Here is a 27,226-nt window from a genome sequence, read left to right as displayed (position 1 = left end):
TAAAGATTGCACCTTGAGGGATTGAGGGAATTCTGTGATTGCTAGAAGAGTACAAGAAAAATCAGGAAACTACTACAGTTCATGTGTTTGGATATACAGAACCATGAATTTTTGGAAGAAAGTGTTAGACAAAATAGGATCAGTACTGAAGATGGAAATACTAATGATCATATCCATCTTTGTTATAGATACAACAGATTTAAAGGGAATACAAGTTCCTCCTACTCAGATAAAAATGCAGGGCCTGATCTTTAGCTGATGTTAACTGCTGCAGCTTCACAGATGTAACTGGACCTGTGCCGCTTTACAGCATTTGAGCCTCTAGCCCAGGGGTCCGCAACCTTTCAGAAGTGGTGTGCCGAGTCTTCATTTATTCATTTTAATGTAAGGTTTCGCATGCCGGTAATACATATTGATGTTTCTTAGAAGGTCTCTCTCTATAAGTCTATATATTATATAACTAAACTAGTGTATTGTAAAATAAACAAGGTTTTAAAAATGTTTAAGAAGCTTCATTTAAAATTAAATTAAAATGTTAATCTTACACCGCCGGCCTGCTCAGCGCACTGCTGGTCTGGGGTTCTGTTCACCTAGGCTGGCAGTGGGCTGAGCAGGGCCTGGGGCCAGGACCTCAGCTGGCAAGGGTCCGACAGCCAGAACCCTAGACTGGCAGCAGGCTGTGCAGGGCCGGCGGCCGGGACCCCAGACTGACACTGGGCTGAGCAGCTCAGCCCACTTCCGCTCAGGGGTTCCATCCACTGGCTCCTGCCAGCCGGGATCCTGGCTGCTGGACCTGCTCAGCCTGCTGCCAGTCTGGGATCCCGGCCCTGCCCACATACAGTGGGTACCTACCTTCTCCCTGCTTCTGGCCCATTCTCTTCCTCTCTGCACTGAGCTGAGTGTGGGAGTGGATTGAGCACAGGGTTGGGGGTGAAGGGTCTGGCCAGGAGCTAGAATGAGGGAGAGGGCTCAGGGTTGGGACAGGAGATTTGGGTGTGGGGCACTTATCTTGGCAGCTCCCATTTGGTGTGGGGATGCAGGTGGGAATGTGGTGTGTGTGTGCAGGAGCTCCCGTTTGGTGCTCAGGGTGGGAGTGGGGATGTGGGGGGTGCAAGAGTAAGGGCAGAGGGCTGGGGGCATGTGAGGGGGGTGCAGGTGTCAGGGCAGGGGGTGGGAGGGGCTGGGTATGTGTGGGGGTGCCAGAGTCAGGGCTGGGGTCGTGGAGAGGGTGAAGGAGTCAAGCAGAGGGCTGGGTGTGTATGAGGGGGGGAAGTAAAGGGCTCAGGGCAGGGGCCTGGGGTGTGTGCGGGGCACAGGGCAGAGGGCTGTGTGTGTGTGAGGGGGGTCAGGGCAGGGGGCTGGAGGGGATATGCCCCTATTCCACCACCACCCCTTCCCCAAGGCCCTGCCCCCGTTTCTTCTCTGCCTCTGCTGGGAGCAGTGAGCACATTGACTCTGCTCCTTCCCGACCCCCTCCCTTGCAAGGGCCATCAGCTGATTGGCCAGCAGGGAGGGAGGGACTGAGAGGCGAAGGAGGGGCAGGAACCCAGCACACTACGAGAAGGGGCAGGGGAGCTGGCAGGACCAAGCTTCTGCCCCCTGCCCCCGCGGGGACTGGGGAGCAGAAGGTGGAGAAGAGCGGGCTGGGCCGGGCAGGATTTTTAATGGCACGCTCCTGCCTGCCGGGACTCCGGCAGGCAGCAGCGTGCCATTAAAAATCGGCTATCATGTCAAAGGGTTGCTGACTCCTGCTCTAGCCCATGATTCTCAGAAATGGGAAGAATGCAGCAATGAGGTGCAACAACAGAAAGAGCATCCTCCAAAGGTCTGATATTCAGGGTATATCTATGTTACAATCTATAAGCACTACAGCACCATAGCACTGTAGCATACTCACTTGCTAGAGCAACAGAAGGGTTTCTCTCATCCCTGTAGTAAATTCCCCTCCACAAGAGGCAGCACCTAGGTCAACAGAAGAATTCTTCTGTTGACCTACTGGTGTCTTCACTGGGGCTTAAGCTGGCTTAACTAGGTCTCTCACGGGTCTGAATTTTTCACGCACATGAGCAACACAGGACACCAAGGTTTAGGTGTAGAACAGGCCCTTCATGTTCAGCATAATATTGATGGATTTCATACATATGGAAAAAGACAGTTACCTTTTCTGTAACCGGTGTTCTTCGAGATGTGTTGCTCATGTCTATCTCCACAATAGGTGTGTGTGCTCGCCACGTGCACTGGTGCCGAAAGTTTTTCCCCTAGCAGTACCCATAGGAAGAGTTGGTGCCTATGCTATACATGCTTATCACAACATGTGATGGGACTTATCCAATGCATTAAATACCTCCATAACAATTATATGGGTGAAAGCGGCAGCGCTTTAACATAGCTTGTGTAGTTATGGCTATAAACAAACCCACCTCCAAGGGAATGGCTCCCAGCACTGGTGCACTATTTAGACTGGCACTTTACAGCGCCGAAACTTGCAGCACTCGGGTGTGTTTTTTCATACCCGAGTGAGAAAGTTGCAGCGCTGTAAAGTGCCAGTGTAGACAAGCCCTTACTCTGATCTTGAGAGCTGTGGGACACAGCCAGCTCTCATTGAATTAAATGTAAGAGTAGGGTGACCATATTTTCCCACCCCGTCAGCTGGCCCGAGGCCCTCTCACCGCCCTCCCATGCATGAGGGACTGGCCCGAGCCACTCTCCTGAGCCCTCCGTCCCGCATGGGGATGGCATTGCTGCTCACCCCTATCTGGAAGTTCCTCCATGTCCTGCTAGGGATTGCACTCCACCTTTTTGGAAAACTGTGTCTCGGTCTAGTTTGTTCTTGCCAAATGATGATCAGTTGGCAGGAGCAAATAGGACTAATGCCCAATTTTGCAAAAAAAAAAAAAAAAAAGTAAAAAAGTCAGGATGGCTCACCTAGCTACCTCACCTACTTCATCCCTCCATTTAACCTAACAGGTAAGGTTTTGTAGTAAGTTTAAAAAGGTGGATTTTTTTGTATGATTAAATAAGTATTGATAGGGAGGACAGTCTGCAGGATCCAGCAACCAAAAGAAGCATCAGAGGAAGCCACTACATACCTGATTAGTGAAAGAGTGAAGGGAGGTCCAGGTCATGGCCTTGCAGATTTCTTCATCAGCACCTGTTTCCCTGCACCTATGAAGCTGCTAATAAGCTTGTTGAATGAGCATGAATCCTTCAAGGAAATGTGTTCAAAGATGGAATAAGATTTTTGATTGAAACTTTGATCTAGATAAAGTGGCTTTAGACACTTTAGAACAAATTCTGCTCTCTGAGCATAATTTGGTGCATCCCACCCCCAAGTCCTTTTTTTTGTAATATGCATTGGCTTCAGAGATAGCAGCTGATTTATTTGAAAGAGTGGTGCTGGTGGGATGGTGTCAGTCAGAAAAAAAAAGGAAGAGAATCTCTTCATAGACGTGGAAGGGGGAAGACCACCTTTGGTGTGAAATGCAGAGATGTTCTGAGCATGACTTTGTCCAGGATGAATTGCAGGAAACGTTCCTTGCAGTAAAAAGGCCAGAGCACATGGAGTCTGCTGGTGGACGTTATCCTGATGAAGAAACCAACTTAACTGAAGAAAGGGGGGTGGGAAGGAAGCAAAATGAAGACTCCCACAGGGCTTAAAGGGGGAAAGGGGAAGAGTGTTATTTAAACCTTGAGGGTCCAGGTTACAGTTCCATTACTGTCCCTCTTCAATGCCCTTTCATGAGTTTCAAAATGGACTTTGTCAGAACTCTTACAGCTTCAGCTAAAGCAAAACTACTTACACAACTTGACCTTAATTGAAATAGTTGGTGCCTGCTGATATGTTCAAACAAATTCACCAGATCTTGATTATGTACTGGCAATAAAGCCATTAAGTCAGTAGACAGACAGCAGGTTATTTCATTGCTATTTGACAAAGCCAGCCGTCTTTCTTTCCCCCTTCTATGTGACAGCACTGTAATTGGCAGTAATCAAATACCATTTGTGCTCGGTGTTAGGAGTTTGCTTCCTTCACCAGGAGTATCTCTGCCAGCCAACTGCAGAATGTGGAAATGTACCTCTAGTCAGAAGATACACAAGATACCAAAGAGCGAGGAAAACAGTGCAGTATTAGGGAGGATTTCTTGCTTACAGTAGCTTCTGCAGCTTGTATTTATGGACTGGTCTATGCCACACATTTATACCAAATTTAGCAGTGTTAAACCGATTTAACCCTGCACCTGTCCACACAACGAAGCCCTTTATATTGATATAAAGGGCTCTTAAAACTGATTTTTGTACTCCTCCCCAACGAGGGAAGTAGCGCTGAAATCGGTATTGCCATGTCGGATTAGGATTAGTGTGGCCGCAATTCAATGGTATTGGCCTCCGGGCGGTATCCCACAGTGCACCACTGTGACCGCTCTGGAAAGTCATCTGAACTTGGATGCACTGGCCAGGTAGACAGGAAAAGCCCCGCAAAGTTTTGAATTTCATTTCCTGTTTGGCCAGCGTGGAGAGCTCACCAGCACAGGTGACCACGCAGAGCTCATCAGCACAGGTAACAATGCAGTCTCCTCAGAATCGAAAAAGAGCTCCAGCATGGACTGCACAGGAGGTACTGGATCTGATTGCTGTATGGGGAGAGGATTCCGTGCTAACAGAACTCCGTTCCAAAAGACGAAATGAAAAAACATTAAAAAAAATTTCCATGATGCAGAGAGGCCACACCGGACTCAGTACAGTGCTGTGTGAAAGTTAAGGAGCTCAGACCAGCCTACCAGAAAACCAAAGAAGCAAACAGAAGGTCCGGGCAGGGCTGAAAACATATCGCTTCTACGCGCAGCTGCATACAATTCTAGGGGGGTCCGCCACCACTACCCCACCCCTGTTTGTAGATTCCGAGGTTGGGGTGGTAATCTCAGCCATGGCTGAGGATTCTGCGGACAGGGAACATGAGAAGGAGGAAGAGGAGGATAAGCTTGCAGAAAGCACACAGCACTCCATTCTCCGCAACAGCCAGGAGCTTTTTCTCATCCTGACGGAATTACCTCCCAGCCCTCCCAAGCCAGTAGCCCAGACAATGAAGCCATAGAATCAACCTCTGGTGAGTGTACCTTTGTAAATATAAAACATGGTTTAAAAGCAAGCTTTTTTAATGATTAATTTCCCCTGAGGACTTGGGATGCATTCGCAGCCAGTAAAGTTATTGGAAAAGTCTGTTAACATGTCTGGGGATAGAGTGGAAATCCTCCAGGGACATTTCCATGAAGCTCTCCTGGAGGTACTCCAAAAGCCTTTGCAGAAGGTTTCTGGGCAGGGCAGCCTAACTCCGTCCTCCATGGTAGGACACTTGACCACGCCATGCATGTAGCAAGTAATCTGGTATCACTGCATGACAAAGCCTAGCTGTGTATGGTCCCGGTGTTTGCTGGCATTCAAGCAACATCCGTTCTATATCTCGCTGTGTTATCCTCAGGAGAGTGATATCATTCATGGTAACCTGGTTGAAATTCAGGAATGTAATTAAGGGGACAGAGATGTTTGGGCTGTTTGCCTGTGGCTTAAAAGAAATCCTTCCCTGCATTTAGCTAAGCAGTGGGGGGGAGGGTGTCTAGCAGCGATCTTCCATGATACCAGCCAGACGGTGGGGGGAGGGGTAAAGCGATCATCCCCGAGAATTGGATGGGAGCGGTTCTGATGCTACACGTTAACAGGAAAAAAGCAGACTCAACGGGCTTTGCTTGCTATTTGGTAAAGGAGGGCGCTGGATATACGAAGGCTGCAGAAGCTGAAAGACAATGGCTTACCATGGCTGCAAGCAAGCCGAATTCTGATGCCCGGACCTGCGTCTGTGATCTTTAACACCAAAGCCGCAGGAACTCAATATTAAGATGCAAAATGCGACCTTGTAGTGAGATCACATGTGCTATGTAAGGTGAATAGTGTTGTTCACCGTGAAAGAGTACAACCATTGTTCTGTAAAATGTATCTTTTTAAATACTTCTCTCTCTTTTTTTCCCTCCCTCCTGCAGCTGCAAATTTTTCAAGTCTCCCTCTTCCATCCCGAAGGCTATCTCAGATAAGGCGGCGGAAAAAAAAGACGCAAGACTAAATGTTCTCGGAAATCACGGAAGTGACCTGCAATGAAAGAGCTCATCTGGATGAGTAGAAGGAGGTGGTATCAAAGTACAGGAAAGATGCCAGTGACCATGAGGACAGGAGGGACCAATGTGAAGATAGGAGGGATGAATGTGAGGAGAGGAGAGATGCTCGAGATGAGAGGTGGCGGAAGGAAGATCTGAGGTGTTGGGATGCAACTCTAGGGCTGCTGCGTGATCAAACAAACATGCTCCGGTTTCTGGTGGAGCTTCAGGAATGGCAGCAGGATTACAGAGTCCCTGTATAACCGCCCTCCCCCCTCACCATGTTCCTTAGCCTCCTCACCCACCAGACAACTAACAACGCTTGAGGGGAGGCTCCGTGCACCTGCCCATTCCACCCCAGTGGACAGCCCAACCAAAAGTCTGTCATTATATTGAAATTTTTTTTAGTAGCCTCCTCCCAAACCCCACCCGGGCTACCTTGTCAGTTCTCGTCTTCTTTTTATAATTAATTAAGAAAGAATACATTATTTTTAAATGAGAGTGATTTTATTTCCTTAGGAAGCAAGCGGTAATCGAAGGGTGAAGGTGGGTGGCTTACAGGGAATGAGTCAATCAAGGGAGAGGGGGGTTTCATCAAGGAGAAACAAACACAAAGGCCACACTGTACCCTGGCCTAAGATGAAACTGGTTTTCAAAGCTTCTCTGATGCGCACCACTTCCTGATGTGCTCTTCTAATAGCCCTGGTGTCTGGCTGTGCGTAATCAGCGGCCAGGTGATTTGCCTCAGCCTCCCACCCCGCCATGAAGGTCTCCCCCTTACTCTCACAGAGATTGTGGAGCACACAGCAAGCAGCAATAACAATGGGGATATTGGTTTGGCTGAGGTCTGAGCGAGTCAGTAATGTGCGCCAGCGCGCCTTTAAACAGCCAAAATGCAAATTCTACCACCATCCTGCACTTGCTCAGCCTGTAACTGAACAACTCCTGACTACTGTCCAGGCTGCCTGTGTATGGCTTCATGAGCCATGGCATCAAGCGATAGGCTGGGTCCCCCAGGATAACTACAGGCATTTCAGCATCCCCAACTGTTAATTTCTGGTCTAGGAAGTAATTCCCTTGCTGCAGCTGTTTAAACAGACTAGCGTTCCTGAAGACGCGAGCATCATGAACCCTTCCCGGCCATCCCACGTGGATGTTGGTGAAACGTCCCTTGCGATCCACCAGTGCTTACAGCACCATGGAAAAGTACCCCTTGCGGTTGTTGTACTGGGTGCCCTGGTGCTCCGGTGCCAAAATAGGGATATGGATTCCATCCATCGCCCCACCACAGTTAGGGAATCCCATTGCAGCAAAGCCATTCACTATGACCTGTACATTTCCCAGAGTCACAGCCTTTCATAGCAGCAGCTCAATGATTGCTTTGGCTACTTGCATCACAGCAGCCCCCACAGTAGATCTGCCCACTCCAAATTGATTCCCAACTGACCGGTAGCTGTCTGGTGTTGCAAGCTTCCAGAGCGCTATCGCCACTCGCTTCTCAACTGTGAAGCCTGCTCTCATCTTGGTATTCTGGCGTTTCGGGGCAGGGGAAAGCAAGTCACAAAGTTCCATGAAAGTGCCCTTACGCATGCGAAAGTTTTGCAGTCACTGGGAATCGTCCCACACCTGCAACACTATGCGGTCACACCAGTCTGTGCTTGTTTCCCCGGGCCTAAAATCGGCATTCAATGGCCAGAACCTGCCCCATTACCAGCATGATCTCCAAAGCGCACGGGCCCGCGGTTTGAGAGAATTCTGTGTCCATGTCCTCATGACTCTCGTCACCGCGCTGCCGTAGCTGCCTCCTCCTCGACTGGTTTTGCAGGTCCTGGTTCAGCACTGACTGCAGGAGAATGCGCGAGGTGTTTACACGTCCATGATTGCTGTCTTGAGCTGAGCAGGGTCCATGCTTGCCGTGCTATGGCGTCTGCACATTTCGCCCAGGGAAAAGGCGCGAAACGGTTGTCTACTACTTGCACGGAGGGAGGGGTGAGGCTGTACCCAAAACCACCTGTGACAATGTTTTTTTGCCCCATCAGGCACTGGGATCTCAACCCAGAATTCCAATGGATGGGGGAGACTGCGGGAACTATGGGATAGGTATGGGATAGTTACCTACAGTGCAACACTCCGGAAATTGACACTAGCCTGGGTACATGGATGCACACTGCCGAATTAATGTGCTTAGTGTGGCCGTGTGCACTCGACTTTATACAATCTGTTTTAAAAAACCGGTTTCTGTAAAATCGGAATAATCCTGTAGTGTAGACATACCCTGAGAGCCAGATTCAAAATTGAGAACAGGCTTAATTTCTGCAAGTTAGACTTAAAAAATAATAATGAAGTTAAATTACAAAAGGCTGATCAAGTAATATTGTGCAATATAATGTATCATTATAATTATATTTCGCATTTATATATTCTCTGCTTGAGAAATGCTTGTAACTGCCATTAGCATTAATGGGAGTTCTGCTCATGCATCAAGCAGAGACTAAAGCCTAATAGTGCATTACATCTTCAAAGTGCTGTACAAACATTAACTAATTAATCTTCATAACCACCCTGTGTGGTAGGTGAGTAAATGGCATATGAAATATATACCTGAGCTAGCCCAACAGCAAGAGAGCACCACTCTGTGCCCTTTGATAGAGACCACGTATTCATCATGGGTGTACTCACACCAAATTCAGCTGTATTTTATAGACCTGAGAGGGGTGAACACAATGAGCCAAGTTCACTGAAGCTGGCACAGGAAGGAAGAACTCACACCTTTTTCTGCCAGGCTGACTCTTTGTGTTCCAGGAGGTGGTTCACACACAAGGAGGGTGGGTGGTATTGCTGCCACCTGCCCCATCGGGGGTGGGGGGTGGGAAACGATCCATTGGACCCTTGCCAGTGGAAGCTGCTGAAAGAATGCACTGATTTACAGCACCCTTTGGTCTCCCTTTCCACACATCATCTCAGTTGATGCCATCCATTATTTGGCCCCTACCCCCACTTCCTGCTGCTGCATGGCAGGGTCCATGTTCCTTCTGGCTGACTTTCTACCTCAGAGACCCTCTAACAGCTTGGTTAGCATTCCAAACTAGTGGACCAGGAATGTAACAATAAAGACTGCAAGCTGAACACCAGTTTATCACACAGCACATGCAGCAACTCTGATAGTGTAACTTTATAAGCATGAAACTGTTTTAATACTAGACAATAAGGTCCAAGGAAGTATTAGTCTGTCATATTGGTTCAATGAGTAAACTACTGTATTTTTAAAAGAATAACTACAAAACACAGAAATTCCGCAGTCTTGGAAAAAGAGGTTGAAATACTAAATGAGAAGAGTAAAACCAGAATTGCAGACCAGGTTCTTAATGAAAATATTACAATATAGCACTTTTCATCTTCATACACTTCACAATCTTTAACAAGACATTACTCATTACGCAACAACACTGTGAAGTAGGTAGATGCTGTGGGAAACTAGACATTATGTACCTTTCCCAAGGCCTCAGAGAGAATCAGTGTCAGAGCCAAGACTGAATTGAGATTCCTGGTTCCTTGACCCGTTCTCAGACTACACCAATTCCCGATAGACTGGGCTTAATAATTACAGGGGCCTTAACCCAACCTCCATTCGTGACCGTACAACTTTGCTCTCTCCAACACCCACCTGCATTTTTCAAGTACTTTGCCCAGCTTTGCACAGGTGTTTGGAAAGTGTGAGCATAGAAGTTTGCACAAGCAAAACTATGCACACATAAGTGGAGGCAGCTTTAAAAAAATTAGTTTAATTATTTTCTGTTATATCAAACACCAGAATACCCCAACAAAATCAGAGGAACTCCTTTTGAATAATATATACAGCTTTCCTTTAAAAGTTGTCTATAACATGTGAATGCAATTCTTATTCCCATATTCCTGTACAAACACTATTCAGAAGATTTCATTCTGACTACTTATTAAAGCAGAGGTCAGCTAAAATGTCGTCGGTAACTGTATGTAGGTTAATCAGGGGATGGGTTTGGTCTTCAGTGAAGGGGATTTATATGAAATATCATGGCTTTATTTTGTCACAATCTGCCCAGAATGTATAAAAAAATTCTCCTAAACATGTAGGTATTTATTTAAGCAATATTAAAGACATTTCAACCAAGCTAGTTTCTTCATAACTGGAGTTCTTGACAACACAGAAAGACTTCAGCTCATATGGCCAAACTTGCTGTTGGTCACACGGAGCTAAACAAAGACTAACTTGACTAATTTCAATGGAGTTACTCCAGATTTATCTAATACACCTGAGAGTTTAATACGACTCATATTTTCTCCCCTCTTTATTGTTATTTAATATTTACATGATAGTAGCACTCTAAGCCTCTGATCAGGATCAGTGCCCATTGTACTAGGCACTGTAGTCAGAGGCACACATGGTCTCTGACCCAAAATAATGCTTGTGTACCGTTCTCAGAAAGGTAACCATGTGTCTTTCTTGATTTAAGTTTAGGGGATATGTTACTTCTATTTTTTTTCCTCCAAAAAAAATAAGGTTTCCCCAAAAATCTTACAATGGCTATTCCTTTTAGCTGACAAAAAAAAAAAAAAAAAAAAAAATTAATTCATGAAGCGCCTCAGAAACATCAGCAAATATCTTAATTCTGTATTTTAGGATGTCCGCAGAATTTCCCACACATTGAAATGGATGCTAATGAACTGTCCCAATAAGGGCCAAGCAACAAAAGACGGTTACTCACCTTTGTAACTGTTGTTCTTCGAGATGTGTTGCTCATATCCATTCCAATTAGGTGTGCGCCCGCCGCGTGCACCTTCGTCGGAAGATTTTTACCCTAGCAACACCCAGCAGGTCAGCAGGGTGCCCCCTGGTGTGGCGCCGCTATGGCACCGGACATATACCCCTGCCGACCCGTCCGCTCCTAAGTTCCTTCTTGCCGGCTACTCTGACAATGGGGAAGGAGGGCGGGTTTTGGAATGGATATGAGCAACACATCTCGAAAAACAACAGTTACAAAGGTGAGTAACCATCTTTTCTTCTTCGAGTGCTTGCTCATATCCATTCCAATTAGGTGAATCCCAAGCCTTACCTAGGCAGTAGGGTCGGAGTGAGAAACTGCAGAATGCAAGACTGCTAAGCCGAAGGCTGCATCGTCTCTGGATTGTTGGACCAGGGCATAATGGGACGTAAAGGTGTGTACCGAAGACCATGTAGCTGCTCGGCATATCTCCTGAATAGGTACTCGAGCTAAGAGGGCGGCCGATGAGGCCCGAGCCCTGAGCCCTGGTCGAATGTGCGGTAATACGACCCGGAGAGGCGTGAGCTAGATCGTAGCACGCCCGAATGCACGCTGTTATCCAGGAAAAAATTCTCTGGGTAGAGATGGCCTGGTCTTTCATCTGGTCCACCACTGCAACAAAAAGTTGGGGCGTTTTGGGGAAGGGCCTCGTACGGTCAATATAGAAGGCGAGCGCCCTACGGAAATCAAGCGAATGTAACTTCTGCTCCGTATGTGATGCATGCGGTTTGGGGAAGAAGACCGGGAGGAATATGTCCTGGTTGAGATGAAAGGCCGAGACTACATTAGGGAGGAATGCTGGACGTGGGCGTAGCTGCACCTTGTCCTTGTGGAACACCGTGTATGGCGGGTCCACCATCAGAGCCCGAAGCTCAGAGACTCTCCTAGCCGATGTAATGGCTACCAGGAAGGCAGTCTTCCATGACAAATATAAGAGCGAGCAGGTTGCCAATGGCTCGAACGGGGGGGACGTCAGTTTCGTTAGAACTAAATTGAGGTCCCAGGAAGGGGCAGGGCATCGCACAAGAGGAAATAGATGCTCCAGGCCTTTGAGGAACCTCGAAACCATAGGGTGGGAGAAGACGGAGTAAACGACTTCACTGGGGTGGAAAGTAGAGATAGCTGCTAAGTGTACTCGCAAGGATGAGATTGCGAGGCCCTGTTGTTTGAGATGCCAGAGGTAATCCAAAATAGTGGGGATGGAAACCTCCGTAGGTGCAACATCCCGAGTGAGACACCAGCAAGAGAATCATTTCCACTTGGCTAAGTAAGTAGACCGGGTAGAGGGTTTCCTGCTACCCAGGAGTATCTCTTGTACTGGGGCAGAGCAGCGTAATTCTGATCGGGTTAACCATGCAGAAGCCAAGCCGTCAAGTGGAGGGATTGCAGGTCTGGGTGGAGAAGCCTGCCGTGGTCCTGCGTTATCAGGTCCTGATGGAGGGGCAGTGGGATTGGGTCGGCTATCGAGTGGTCCAGTAACGTGGTGTACCAGTGTTGCCGGGGCCACGCAGGGGCTATCAAAATCAGTCGAGCCCTGTTCCTGCGAAGCTTTACGAGAACCCTGTGCACCATCGAGAAGCCTGAAAAGGCATAAAGCAAGTGGTTCGCCCAAGAGATTAGGAAGGCGTCCGATATTGAGCCCGGGGCGAGACCCTGGAAGGAGCAGAACCTCTGACACTTCCTGTTGTTGCGGGAAGCGAACAGGTCTATGTGGGGAAAGCTCCACTTCTGGAAGATGGAGTGAACAATGTCCGGGCGAAGCAGAGGTGTAGCGAGCGCCCTCCATACCCTCCGACCGGAGGGGACCCCGCAAGGAAGGGGGCCCCTAAAAGTGGCAAAAAAAATGTAAGGTATAACTAGATAAGTGACATTTATTGATGCTATTGCACAATCCATGTCGGTTTTACTGACAAAACCGTGAAGTCATTATGATACATCATAATGCTATTGGCTACATCAGTTGTCTGTCGGTCAGTTTCGAATTTTAGTTGGACCCATTCAAAGAATGTGTATTTGCGTTCATAATGGCGGCTGGCGGATAAATGTTATTAATTTAGTTGTTTAGTTTTTTATCGTTTCCAACGCAGAAGCGTGCTTTGTGATGTCTAAGAGAATGTATAAGAGCGGAGCTAGTAAACAAAAGGCAGCAAAAGATGCCGAGAAGGAACTTGAGAAAACTCCAAAGTTGTCAACGTATTTTGCGCTGCAATCCAACGTACAGGTATGGCACATGAAACGGATAGCGCTAGCAGCGATGAATCGTAACCAGAAGTATCCAGAAGTGCTTCAAGTGAGGTCGAAGGTGAAGCCAGTTGTTCTACCAAACAAACTGTGACAGATATTCCAGCTGCTGCCGGGAAAGAAGTATCTGAATCTGAACCACTGACTGATGATCCAGGAGATTGGCCGTCTATAATATCGGACAGGCAAGTGTGTGACATTGTTGCACGTGGCCCACCGCAGCAGAATGAAAGTTACGAATTTCCATTTAACGAGGAAAGACGGAGGTTCACAAGTACTCATTTCTATTGAACCATGGCAAATGGTGAGAAAATAAGACACTCATGGTTAATGTACTCAGTTCAGAAAGATGCCATTTTTTGTTTTTGTTGTAAATTATTTGGCACTGGCGACATACCGCTATGTCGTGGAACATCTGCTTGGAAAGCACTGTCAAAAAGACTTCAGCAGCATGAAACAGGCAAAGGTCATCAAGACTGTATGGTGAAATGGTTTGACCTTCGGTCAGACATAGTAAACCGTACGTCTATTGACCAACTCGAATTGCAGGCTTTTCTGAAAGAAAGAGATTTCTGGAAAAATGTTGTCAAACGCATGGTTGATGTCGTTATTTTCTTGTCCGAAAGAAGCTTGGCATTTTGAGGAAGTAATGAAAAGCTTGGCGATCCTTCGAATGGCAACTTTTTGGGACTGTTTGAATTGCTTGCAAAGTATGATACGTCCTCAGCGAACTTTTACAGAGGATTAAGAAGGCAGAGACACATGTTCAGCACCTCAGTACAGAGATCCAAAACGAGCTGATTCAACTTGTTGCCAGTAACACTCAAGAGGCCAACATAGCGCAGCTTAAAAAAGCAAAATATTATTCAGTTATTTTGGACTGTACTCCCGACGTTTCACATGAAGAACAGATGTCTGTGGTGTTACGCTTTGTTGAATGCAACGGTGAAGATAGTGTCAATATTCGTGAAGCGTTTGTTGGTTTTCTTAATGTTCATGATACAACTGGCGAGGGCTTATTGGAAGCGTTTCTTGAAAAGGCAAACAACTTAGGAATAGACATTGCTGACATGAGAGGCCAAGCTTATGATAACAGAGCAAATATGAGAGGAAAGAATAAAGGAGTTCAAGCCCGCATGCTAGAAATAAATGACCGTGCCTTGTATGTACCATGTGGAGCTCACACTTGGAATCTTGTGATCTCAGACGCAGCAAAGTCATCGAAATATGCCGTTGACTTTTTTGGTCTGATTAACAGAATATACGTTATCTTTTCTTCTTCACCTTCACGTTGGGATATACTTCAAGAACATATGCCAATATCTGTTAAAGGGTTATCGGACACTCATTGGGAGTCGAGAATTGATGCTGTGAAGCCATTGCGTTATCAACTTGAAGAATTGTGCAATGCTTTGTCATCTTTGCGAGAATATGCGCTCGAAAAGAAAGATGGCAATACAGCAACAGAAGCCGGTGCGCTTTTAGACCATGTTACTACGTGGCCTTTTGTTCTGACTGTGTACACGTGGTACGATATACTATTTCACGTCAATAAAACCAGCAAATTAATTCAGTCACCAGATGTGTCAATTGACATACTGCAGGCAGAAGTCGGTGCTACAATGAAGTTTTTGGAAGACTATCGAAACACAGGATATAACTCTGTGGTCACAAATGCACGTGAAATAGCAGAGCATATGGGTATTGAGCAGGTGTTTCCAGAAACCAGGGTGCAACATAAGATGAGAATGTTTGATTACGAATGTGCTGATGATTTGAGTTGTCTTTCTGCCGAAGAAAAATTCAAATCGCAGTTCTTTCTTGTTCTCACTGATCAGGCCATATCTTCTGTTTCGTTGCGATTTGACCAACTCATGGATTGGTATAAGTTGTTTGGATTTCTGTACAACGCTAACAGCCTGAAGCAGTGTCACAGAGAAAATGAACTGGAGAATCACAGCAAAAATTTTGAAAGAAAAATGGGAGACATTGATGCCAACGAACTCATAACAGAATTGAATCATTTTATTTATGTCATCGAGAAAGAGAGAGAACTTGTCACGGCAAACAATTTTTTAACGTACATATACAAGAACAGCCTTCAGGAGATATATCTGAATCTTTGCATTTGCATCAGAATTCTTCTGACCACACCAGTTACTGTCGCTAGTGCTGAAAGGAGCTTCAGCAGAATGAAACTGATCAAGAATATCCTGCGCTCAACCATGACAGATGACAGGCTTTCTGCGCTTGCAGTTATCCCAATCGAAAACAAGATTGCCAGATCTCTGGACAATGACGCATTGATTAACCAATTTGCAGAGAACAAGGCTCGAAAGAAGCGCTTTGCGTAAATACGGAATACATGTACACTGTAGGCCTATGTATACATAATATGAACCCTGTATATTGTATAAAATAAATACCGCGTTCCAGTTTCTGCTTTGTAAGGGGTCCCGGACATATGTTCGGAGGGGGCCACGTTCTTTGTTGCTACGGCCCTGGGGCGAAGCGACCACTCGTGGGCGAGAAAGGATCTGCTGAGATGATCTGCCAGAGTATTCTGGACTCCTGGGGGAAGGACGCTACAAGGTCTATAGAGTGGGCTATACAAAATTCCCACAGTTGGATCGCCTCCTGACAAGGGGGAGAGGACAACTCTTGAGCTGACCAGAGCCCTTGCGTGCGGCGATGGCCTAAGTGTGCCCCCCCCCAGCCAAGAGACGAGGCGTCCGTTGTTAGGGACACTGAGGGTTGTCTTGGTTGGAACGGCATCCCTGCGCACACCAGGGAAGGCGTTAGTCACCAGCTGAGGGAGCCTAAGATGGTTTGCGGAATGGTGATGACCATGTCTATGGAGTCCCTGCCTGGGCAGTAAATTGAGGCAAGCCAGGCTTGGAGGGGACGCAGGCGTAGTTTGGCGTGCTTGGTTACAAAAGTGCACGCAGCCTGGCAGACCTGGCACGAGAAGGCTGAGGCAGGTACGGGCCGAGGTTGTTGGGAAAGTTTGAAGGTTTTCTATGGCCGAGACTAACGTCCGAAACCGGGGGTAACGGAAGGGAGGCTGTTGCAAGCTTGGAGTCTAGAATGGCCCCAATGAATTCTATTCTTTGAGGGGGCACCAGAGTGGACTTCTCTAGATTGATCATGAGGCCCAACCGCTCGAATAGGCTCGTGATGGCGGCCATATCCCTGGTGACTTGGGCCTCAGATGTCCCGTGAACCAGCCAGTCATCTAGGTAAGGAAAGACGCTTATGCGCCGACGACGGAGAAAGGTGGCCACTACCGCCATGCACTTTGTAAATATGCGCAGGGCGGTGGAGAGGCCAAACGGAAGGACCGCAAATTGAAAATGCTGGTGGTGCACCATAAACCATAGGTACCGTCTGTGCGGAAGGTAAATTGAGATGTGAAAGTATGCATCCTTCATATCAAGAGCAGCGTACCAGTCTCCGGGATCCAAGGATGGGATGATGGTCCTCAATGACACCATGCGGAACTTCAACTTCTTCAGAAAGACGTTGAGACCACGCAGGTCTAGGATGGGACGGAGACCTCCTTTTGCCTTGGGAATAAGGAAATATCGGGAGTAAAATCCCTTTCCCCTGAACTCCTCCGGCACCTCCTCTATAGCTCCGATTGCGAAGAGCGTGAGAACCTCCTGCCAGAGGAATTGCTCGTGAGAGGGGTCCCTGAAGATGAACTGGAGGGCGGGAGGGGGAACAAATTGAAAGCGGTATCCAAATTCCACCGTGTGTAGGACCCAACGGTCTGAGGTTAATTGGGCCCACGCAGGGAGGAAGGAGGAAAGGCGGTTGGAGAACTGAAGAGGATCCTGGGAAAGGACTGGTGCTCTGCTCTCGGGCACACCCTTCAAAGTTCGATTTTGGTCCCGCTGATGGTTTGGTGGGAGCGTTATTCTGGCCCCCTTGGGAACCCGATTGTCTCCTCGGTTCCCGCGACCACTGTTAAAGTCTTGTCGTGGCCTGGGCGGGGGATAAGGGCGCTGAGGCTGGGTACGAAAGGACCGCCTTTGGGTTTGCGGAGTATGCATCCTGAGGGAACGCACTATGACTCGATTGTCTTTGAGACTCTGGAGTCTAGGGTCCGTTTTCTGAGAGAAAAGGCCCTGTCCCTCAAACGGAAGGTCCTGAATAGCGTGTTGCAGTTTGGGGGGTAGACCTGAGACCTGCAACCACGATATTCTCCTCATTGTAATGCCCGAGGCCACGGTTCTGGCCGCTGAATCAGCAGCATCGAGTGAGGCCTGCAGGGAAGTCCGTGCCACTTTCTTCCCCTCCTCCAGAAGGGCTTGGAATTATGGGCGGGAGTCCTGTGGGACTAGTTCAACGAATTTACCCACCGACTGCCAGGTGTTATAATTGTATCTGCTGAGTAGGGCCTGTTGGTTGGCCACTCACAGTTGGAGGCCTCCGGCGGAGTAGACTTTACGCCCCAATAGGTCCATCCTTCTAGCCTCCCGCGATTTTGCGGCAGGAGCTTGTTGGCCATGGTGCTCTCTCTCATTCACAGTTTGAATGACCAGAAAGCATGGCAGAGGATGGGTATATAAATATTTGTACCCTTAGAGGGTACCATATACTTCCTTTCCATGCCTCTGGCCGTAGGAGGATAGATGCCAGAGGATTGCCAAATGGTGTCTGCTTTAGCTTGGATAGACTGTATGAATGGCAAAGCCACGCGAGTTGGCGCATCTGCCAACAATATGTCTATGACCGGGTCTTCCACCTCCGGGACCCTCCTCCACCTGGAGGTTGATATTTAAGGCGACTCGCCTTAGAAGGTCCTAGTGGGCTCGGAGGTCAATCGGGGGCAGGCCCGATGAGGTGGTACCAGCCACTGCCATCGTCTAGTGATGAGGAGGAAAGACAGACCTGGCACGACTGGATCATGCAGTGACTCCTGTTCTTGAGGAACATCAGCGTCCGGGAACACCTGAAGGTCCCGGTGCCAGAGCCGAGTCATCTGTACCCCCTGGAGGAGGGCGGCTAACAGTGGCCTCTGGTGCTCGGTGTTCCAACGGGGTGGAACGAGATGGTACTGTAGGCTCGCCTTGTGCCTGATGATATGCCCAAGGCGTCCAGAAGGACCACTGAGGCACTTGTTCCGTGCCCTGAGCCTCCTGAAGGAGATGGCTCTGCGGGTCTGAGTCCCCATACACGGCGCTGTCAGCGTGCGGAAGACTCAGACGGTGCCGTGATCGTGCCTGAGTGGAGCATGCACATGAGGAGGGGCCCCATGCGCAGGGTACCGTACGTCGTGCCGTGCCGGAGAGTGGTAACAGGGAAGTCGTACTGGTGCCGAGGAGGTTGACCAGGCCCTGCGACCAGCGCGGTGCGGGAGGTCGACCGGGATCGTGAAGCATTGGTGATGAGAGTGGCTGCGGCAAGAACGGTGCCGGGAGCTGGACCACGGTCTGGAGTACCGGTCGGGAGCAGGATCTTGAGCAGTACTGCGAGTACGACCGGTACCGAGAAGGGGACCACTACTGGACTGCGAACGGCGCCTGGACCGGGGACCGGCGGCGAGATCGGGAACGCTGGCGAGACCTTGACCTCAAGTGGTGTCCTGCCTGCGCATCGATGGAAGGTGGCCTGACCAGGGCCGGCTTCCCCGCTGAGCAACAACTCGCCACCGGCGTGCCGTGGGTTGGGGGAGGGTGGGCTCCGTTAGAGCAATGAGTTTCCCTCGCCGTTGAAAAGGTCTCTGGGCGTGGTGGGAACGAGAAGCTTTACCGTGGCATGTCCCGGGGAGCTGTCCACGCACTGGATTCGACAGCTCTTGCAATGGCTGGAATCAATGGTGCTGGGTATCACCAGTGCCGCGGCGGTTGTTGGTGGGAGGGCGACTGGACTTGGCTGATGCTCTGACTGCAGCACGGGTATTGGAGCCAGAGGAGCCTTGGCCTTCGTGGCAAGCGGGGAGAGGAAGCAGTGCCGGGCTTTCTCTGTGCCGGTGACGGCTGGTGCCGGGGCATGTTTGCGGTGCCGGCGGTCTCCGGGGCCGACGAGGCACTTCTCCCCGGCGCGGACTGTGCGGCAGTCGGTGCCGAGGCTGGAGGAGTGAGGGCCGCCTCCATTAGGAGTTGCTTAAGGTGAAAGTCTCGCTCCTTTTTTGTCCGCGGCTTAAACGATTTGCAAATCCGGCACTTCTCTGAGATGGGATTCCCCCAGGCACTTTAGGCAGGAGTTGTGGGGGTCTCCCGTTGGCATCGGCCGACGGCAGGCCGAGCACGGTTTGAAGCCCAGTGAACCAGGCATGAGCCTGGGCACCGGGAGAGGGGAAGGGGCTAATCCCCAACCCTCTAAGTATATATGCTAACTACAATAATAAAGGTTAATAAAGTATAAACTACAACTATAACTATACAACTATATATACAAGAAGTGCTAGAACGGTGAATAGCTAGGGAAGTGGAGATCAGCTAAGCCGCGCTCCACTGTTCCAACGACCGACACGGGCAGTAAGAAGGAACTGAGAAGCAGATGGGTCGACGGGGTATATATCCGGTGCCATAGCGGCGCCACACCAGGGGGCGCCCTGCCGACCCGCTGGGTGTTGCTAGGGTAAAAATCTTCCGACGAACGTGCACGTGGTGCGCGCACACCTAATTGGAATGGATATGAGCAAGCACTCGAAGAAGAATTAGCACAAACATGTTCAGTTGATTTCACTCCCTCAGTGTTTCTAAATCCACCCTAGACTAGACACATTGTAACATAAGGTTGCTCTTACTTTGCCTGAACAAATGAAAGTTCTGAGACAGGTAAGGTTTAGGATTCCTCCCAGTCCTCCACCTGCCATTCTGAACAGTCTTTCCAAAATAAAAAGAAACCAAAGGAAATGTCTTTCATTCTTTCCTTAGTCCTACTACTTTATCTGAAATAAAAAACAAAACAAAACAGAATGGAGAAGTGGAATCTGGAATATGGAGGCTCATTTCAAACAGAGCCTGGATAACTCTCCCTGTCTTTTAGTAAAGGTTCAGCCTATGGTGTAACCATTTGATTTCCAGCTTGTCTCTCTCACTCAGCCAATGAATATCATTTCCAAGGATGCTGAGGAGATACTCCCTGGTCAGATGATATTTAGTGTAGACAAGTGCAAGGTAATGCATGTAGAAAAGGACTAATTTACTCATACACATTGATAGGTTCTAAATTAACCGTAACCACTCAGGAAAATACCAAGGCATCAATGTAGACAGCTCAATGAAAACATCTGCTCAACAGGAAGTGGTGGCCAAAAACGCAAACAAGATGTTAGACTTTATTAAGAAAGGGAAAGAGAGTAAGAATTAAACTATTATAATGCTATATATAAATCTAGGGTATACCCTCAACTCTGGATAATCGCTACCTCATCTCAAAAATATATATAGCAAAACAAAAATTATTATAGCCATGGAATAATTTCCATCTCAGGAGAGATTTAAAAGATTACAGCTGTTTGGTTTCAAGAGGAGTGAAAGAAAAGGTGATAAGATACTGGCATATAAAATAATACATAGTTTAGAAGAGCGCCAGCAAGTGCTTCTATTTAGCTTATTTTTAACTGCAGAAAATGGGGAGAGCCAGTTAATTAAAAGGCAACACATTTCTAACTAATGCATAATTAACCTGTGGATTTCACTGCCACAATATATAATTGAGGCAATGTTCTTAGAAAGATGATTAAAAAAAAAAAAAGACTCGGATATCTATGTTACAAATCTCCAGTTTTACTACTTGGATTATCCATTTACCTGGGATCCCAATCTTCATGCTTCAAGACATTAAGACGGCCACTAACTGCCTGGATAGGAAAAAGCTTCCTCCATCGGCATCTTTTTTTTCGTAATGAAGATTTTTAAACTTTTTCCAAAGCATCTAGGGTTAGAATTTTAAAGATATTTAGAAGCCTATAATTGCAGATAAGTATGTAATGGGATTTCCAAAAGCATCTAAAGAAGTCAGGCATCTCATTTTCATTGAAATCAATGGGAATTAGGGTTTGGCTACACTTGCAGCCATACAGCGCTGCCACGGGAGCGCTCCCGCAGCAGCGCTTTGAAGTGCAAGTGTGGTCGCAGTGCCAGCGCTGGGAGAGAGCTCTCCCAGAGCTGCAGGTACTCCACCTCCCTGTGGGGATTAGCTTGCAGCGCTGGGAGCCGCGCTTCCAGTGCTGGGGCACTGTTTACACTGGTGCTTTACAGCGCTGTATCTTGCAGCGCTCAGGGGGGTGTTTTTTCACACCCCCAGCGAGAAAGTTGCAGCGCTGAAAAGTGCCAGTGTAGCCAAGGCCTTAGGCACCTAACATATTTAGCAGCTCTTGAAAATCCCAGTGGGCACTCATCTGCAATTACAGACATACAGCAGAGCACCATAAAGTCACATCACAATGAACAGGAAACACAACGCATACATGAGGGTCACTGGCCAGCAACCCTCTCCCACAGTCTTCACACAGCCTTGAGTAGTGCACCATACTGCATCTCATCCAGTCAGCTATATTGTCAAATCACATTCACCATGGGCCACCCTTGCCCCCCGGCACCAGTCCTTGCAATCTCCTCGCTCATCCAAGTCACATGTCCCACAAATTCAGTTATCTTTGATCATCTTGATGAGTCAGGTGTCACTCCAGTTATGCAGTAAATTTGGCTGATTTCCTCCTTGCTAGTTGTATGCAAGTTACAGCTAACATGCAGACATCACTTGTAGCATTTTAATTCAAAGGCAGAAAGACTCAACGTCCTGTTTTCTTAGTGTCCATGTGTCGCATGCATATAGCAATATGCTGAAGACAAGAGACTGCAGCAATTTCATTTTACACTTCAAGGTAATACCTTTGCTTCCCCCAAATGTTGCTGAGTGTCACTAGAGCAGCAGTCTTGAGTACAAGTCCAGATATTTAACTGAAGTTTAGTGTCCCTTGGAGACACACTACCCAGGTATTTGAAGTAATCAATGTACTTCAATGCCCCAGCAGATTTGCATAGGGATATCTTTGCCTTTTCAACAGACAGAGGGTATGGCTACACTTGCACTTCAAAGCGCTGCCAAGTTTCGAGTGTGGTCGCAGCACCAGTGCTGGGAAAGAGCTCTCCCAGTGCTGCACATACTCCATATCCGCTACGGGTGTAGCTTGCAATGCTGGGAGCCGCACTCCCAGCGCTGCGGCACTGATTACACTGAGGCTTTACAGCGCTGTATCTTGCAGCGCTCAGGGGGGTGTTTTTTTCACACCCTTGAGCGCGAAAGTTGCAGCGCTGTAAAGCACCAGTGTAGCCATGGCCTTAGATATCCCCATTGTCTTTGTCTTTTTGTATGCTGCAATGATAAGCTTCTAAATGCCTTTGTAAATCTGGTTCCTCATTCTGGATATCACTGAGGCAGAAGGACATGTATTTAGATGGGGCACTGGTCTGGTACAGCTAGACAATTCCTGTGTTTATATCACACTGCTGATAAGCAAAGTGAATAAACAGAGATGTCAAAATTTTGAAACTCAAACTACGTCACAGGTAAGAGGTATCCACTTCAAAGCCAAAAATTAGTTTTATAAAGGTTGGTTTTCATTTGATTTCCGAGAAACTGGGCCAGATTCTGCTTTCACTTAGATCACTCCACTAATATCAATGGATCAACCCCAGATACACACAATGTAACTAAGAATATGGCCCAGAAATTATACTAGGCCTTGTTTGAGTTCTCTCTTTCATTCCATTAATGCCAGTCAGTTTCCTTAATTTTTGTAAGGAGGCCAATGCAAACAAATGTTACTGATGCAAATCATATTCCAGAGGACACCAAAATAGAGAGAGAAACAAGTAGCAGAACTTTAATATTGCAGTTTCAAGTTGTCTTGATTTTAAAGATCTTTCATATTGTTTGTTATAGAGGAAAAAAATTCAGGATTGCTTTCTCTTTCCAGAAAACTGAAAATAAACCCCCTGCTAGGGTATGTTTTTTTGACAAGCCCATGGTCTATATAATTACAAGACCATATAAACTAAGCAATTTGGCCTAACAGGTTGAAAGGTCAGAATTCATTTCACATAATTCAAAGCACTTCAGAAGACTGCTGTGCTTTCTTTTTATGGTACTGTTCACCTCTTATCCCAATCTATTTATTTCCTGTTGCTAATTACTCATTACCATAGTTTACCAACCCTCCTCCACCCTGACTGCACTACAGAGACACTAGAATTTTTACCAGGTCTATAGCTTCCTAAGCTTATCATCATTACAATACTGCCTTAGAACCTGATCCTGTAATGAGTTCTGCAGGGGCAGACCCTTGTGCCCACAAAGAGTTCCACTGGAGTCAGTGGGGTTCCCCCAATGGGCAGCTCATAGCAGGGTCAGGTCCTAGTCTCTGATCTTGTATTTTAAGGTTGTCAATAACCTAGTCCCAGATTTGGACCTTAGCGTCCAAAATATGGGGGTTAGCATGAAAACCTCCAAGCTTAGTTACCAGCTTGGACCTGGTACTGCTGCCACCACCCAAAAAATTAGAGTGTTTTGGGGCACTCTGGTCCCCCCCAAAAACCTTCCCTGGGGAACCCAAGACCCTACATCCCTTGAATCTCACAACAAAGGGAAATAATCCTTTTTCCCTTCCCCCCTCCAGGTGCTCCTGGAGAGCTACACAGAAGCAACCTCGGTGAATTTAAGCAGAGGGACTCCAGCCTCCCCGTTCCCAGTCCTGGAAAACAAAATTACTTCCTTCTTCACCCAGAGGGAATGCAAAGTCAGGCTAGTAAATCTAACACACACAGATCTCCCTCTGACTTCTTTCTCCCACCAATTCCCTGGTAATCTGCTGACCCAATTCCCTGGAGTTCCTCACTAAAGAAAAACTCCAACAGGTCTTAAAAAAAAGCTTTATATAAAGAAAAAAATATATATATAAATGGTTTCTCTGTATTAAGGTAACAAATACAGGGTCAATTGCTTAAAAAAATATAAATAAACAGCCTTATTTAAAAAGAATACAATTTAAAGCACTTTAGCAACTATAGACATGTGAATACAAAAACAACAAACCCTTTTTGTACTCACAACTTGGAAACAGAAGATTAGAAAGCAGGAAATAGAAATTTTTTTCCCATAGCTGAAAAAGAGTCAGACAGGCAGAAGACCCAAAAACAAAGAACACCCACACAACAAACCCTCCACCCAGAGTGAAAAAAATCCTGTTTCCTAATTGGACCTCTGGTCAGGTGGTTCAGATTACTTCTTTCCAGGTGAAAGAAACGTTAACCCTTAGCTATCTGTTTATGACAAAGGTAAACAAAAAACCCGACCTGCTTAACAAATAAAATAACGGGCCCTTCCCCTTCCCCAACCAGAAACCCCCAAAAGGGGGGAAATTAATTGAATATCTTAGTGCACGGAAGTCACCTCATCCTCCCTGCAGGGGAGAGGGACTAGCAGTTTCACAGAAGGGATAAAGGACTCAGGCTCTCAACTATTCACAGCAAGAGTATTCATGAAGAATCCTGGCTCCAAAGCTGTGGCCCTCAAGTCACCGGCACATCAAACAATTCCTTTGCGTGACATTAGCCACTCTTTCCTCAGCCAGCATGACTGGCCCTGTGAGCATGTACCTATTGGACTCCAGGCCACAATCACAGAGCACCCACCCCCACTGATGGAGTTACAAAAGCACAGATCAGAAATTAAATGTTGCCAAGAGTCGCATTATATTACAAGGGGAAACCCACAGGAAACTGAGCAGGTTTCCAAGGGGGGGGCCACTTACCCCAGCTGTCCTACCGAATTCCCTTTGAAACCCAAGAGCATCGGCATAGACGGCTTCCATCAACCGAGGAGCAGGGGGAGGCATGCAGTAAAGGCTCTGCTCCCCTTATCCTGCAATATTTTGCCCTATTTTACTGCAGTTACCACACTTTCCTACCCTCTGTGCCTTGTGGAGGGGACCATAATACCCACTGTTCGGAAGCAAAGAGTTTAAGATTGAAAACATTCCACAAAGTCGTGCTGTCACACACACTGTTCTCTTTTTTCCTCTTTAAATTACGCAGGATAGTTCTATTAAGATTTATTAGCAGATCTTTACCAACAAGCACACCTGCTTACACACAGTGCACTACAGTATGACTCATAGCAAAAGAAAGTTACAGTTCAAAGGGTGGGAGGTGAAGACACGGGTGAAAAATGTCTGGCAAAGTAATGCGATTAATATGAGCGATAATGTTTAAAACATCATATTGCTGGTGTCTTTTTGCCATTACACAAGCTAAAAGCAATAAATCAAAAGCAAAAACAAGGCATCTCTCCCTGTATAAATAACATTAAAACAGTAACTGACTAAGTCAGGCTGGGGGTTGAGTGGGGAATTAAATTAAGGTTTATACAGACTTGCAAAATTTTACTCACCCACTCAAAGTAAGTACCAGTAATATTTTTCATGGAGAAGTAAACTATCATCATATATTTTTTCATATCACACATCATATTAGGGCAACTGAATTGTTTTGTGCCTGGGCTGGTATAGTTTTGCTGTTTTAAAGGGAAGGTGACACTAATATTCAGGTGTTGGGTTTTTTATGCATTCATATATGATTAATTTTTGTGTTGTGAGATAGTTCCAACTCGTGTTCTCAGCTACACACATATAGGTCTAGAGTAATAGGTTTATCTGAGACTTTTACACTGAGGACATATGCTGCTTTAGCACAGCAGAATTTGGCCCATTAACATTTCATATAGCACCCTTCATTTTATCTATTCTTTGGAGGATTGTGTGTGTGTCATAAAAAGGGGGAATCTGTGTTATTGAAGGTAAACAGAGGGAACACATTCCTGCCTCTGCTTTTTGTGGAACGCATTTAACTTCACTGGCATCATCTCTTGTTCACAGGAATGTTAACAAGAGGAGCTCACTATTTAAATGACTGAACTTGTCAGCTCCAGTACAGTCTATCCTAATGATAGAATTTCTTCACTAGTCATGTGTAGAATAAAACTATTTCTGAAAGGTTCCTAGACTCAGTGTGTTTTCTCACTTTTACACAGTTAAAGTTCCTTCAGAACTGGATCATGGTACAGTAACTCCTCACTCAACATCATCCCAGTTAACATTTTATTGTTACATTGCTGATCAATTAGAGAACATTCTCATTTAAAGTTGTGCAATGCTCCCTTATAATGTTTGGCAGCCACCTCCTTTGTCCACTGCTTGCAGGAAGAGCAGCCTGTTGGAGTCAGCGGGTGGGGGCCTGGAATCAGGGTGGGCTGGCAGCCCCCCATCAGCTCCCCTAAGTTCCCTGCAGCAGCCACCCAGCAGGCTATCAATTGCCAGGCAGTTCACCCCACACACACACCGCCATCTGCTGCTCCTGCCCTCTGCCTTGGAGCTGCTCCCAGAAGCCTGTGGCTTGCTGTGCAGAGGAGAGAGGCAAAATGAGAGCTAATATCAGGGTGTCCCCCTCCTCCTCCTCCTGCCCCCCCCTCACTCCTTTACCCCATTACCACAGAGCAGGGGGATACAGGACAGGGCAGAGAGAGCTTGCTGGCAGTAGCTGCTGCCTCAACTTGCTGAACTACTTAAAAAGGCAGTGTACTTAGAGTGGGGTCAGCATACTTAAAGGGGCAATGTGCATCTCTCTCTCTCTCAGGGTGACCAGACAGCAAGTGTGAAAAATCGGGACGGGGGGTAGGTGGGGGTAATAGGAGCTTAAATTAAAAAAAAGACCCAAAAATCAGGACTGTCCCTATAAAATCAGGACAGCTGGTCACCCTACTGTCATTCTCTCTCTCTCACATGATGTGTTTCTCTGTCCCTCTCTGCTATGCTGTCTCCTCTCCCTCTATTCCTGCTGGCTTGTAGAGAGTGAGGCTGCATGAACAACATGTTAACCCCCGAGGTCTCAGATGAGTGCTAGTTCATCATTTAGCAGTAAGACATTCCCTGGGAAACATCCCACCCTCTTCTACCCTCTGACTCCACCACCACAACCAAGCTTCACAATTATTGCTGTGTACAGTATTCATAGAATCATAGACTTTAAG

General features: G+C 47.1%; 1 protein-coding gene and 1 long non-coding RNA gene across 3 annotated transcripts in view; one reads left to right on the top strand and one right to left on the bottom strand.

The window, feature by feature from the left end:
• Positions 1-27,226, bottom strand: part of MAML3 (mastermind like transcriptional coactivator 3) — a 367,191-nt gene that overhangs the window by 186,028 nt on the left and 153,937 nt on the right. The window lies entirely within an intron of this gene.
• LOC115652144 lies at positions 962-26,825 on the top strand. The gene is made up of 3 exons (XR_004000562.1): positions 962-974; positions 20,303-20,306; positions 26,717-26,825. It is a non-coding gene; the product is annotated as an uncharacterized LOC115652144 (long non-coding RNA).

The sequence above is a fragment of the Gopherus evgoodei genome, chromosome 5 (genome assembly GCF_007399415.2).
Source record: "Gopherus evgoodei ecotype Sinaloan lineage chromosome 5, rGopEvg1_v1.p, whole genome shotgun sequence".
Classification (NCBI taxonomy): Eukaryota; Metazoa; Chordata; order Testudines; family Testudinidae; genus Gopherus; species Gopherus evgoodei.
This window is presented reverse-complemented; position numbering and strand designations above follow the sequence as displayed.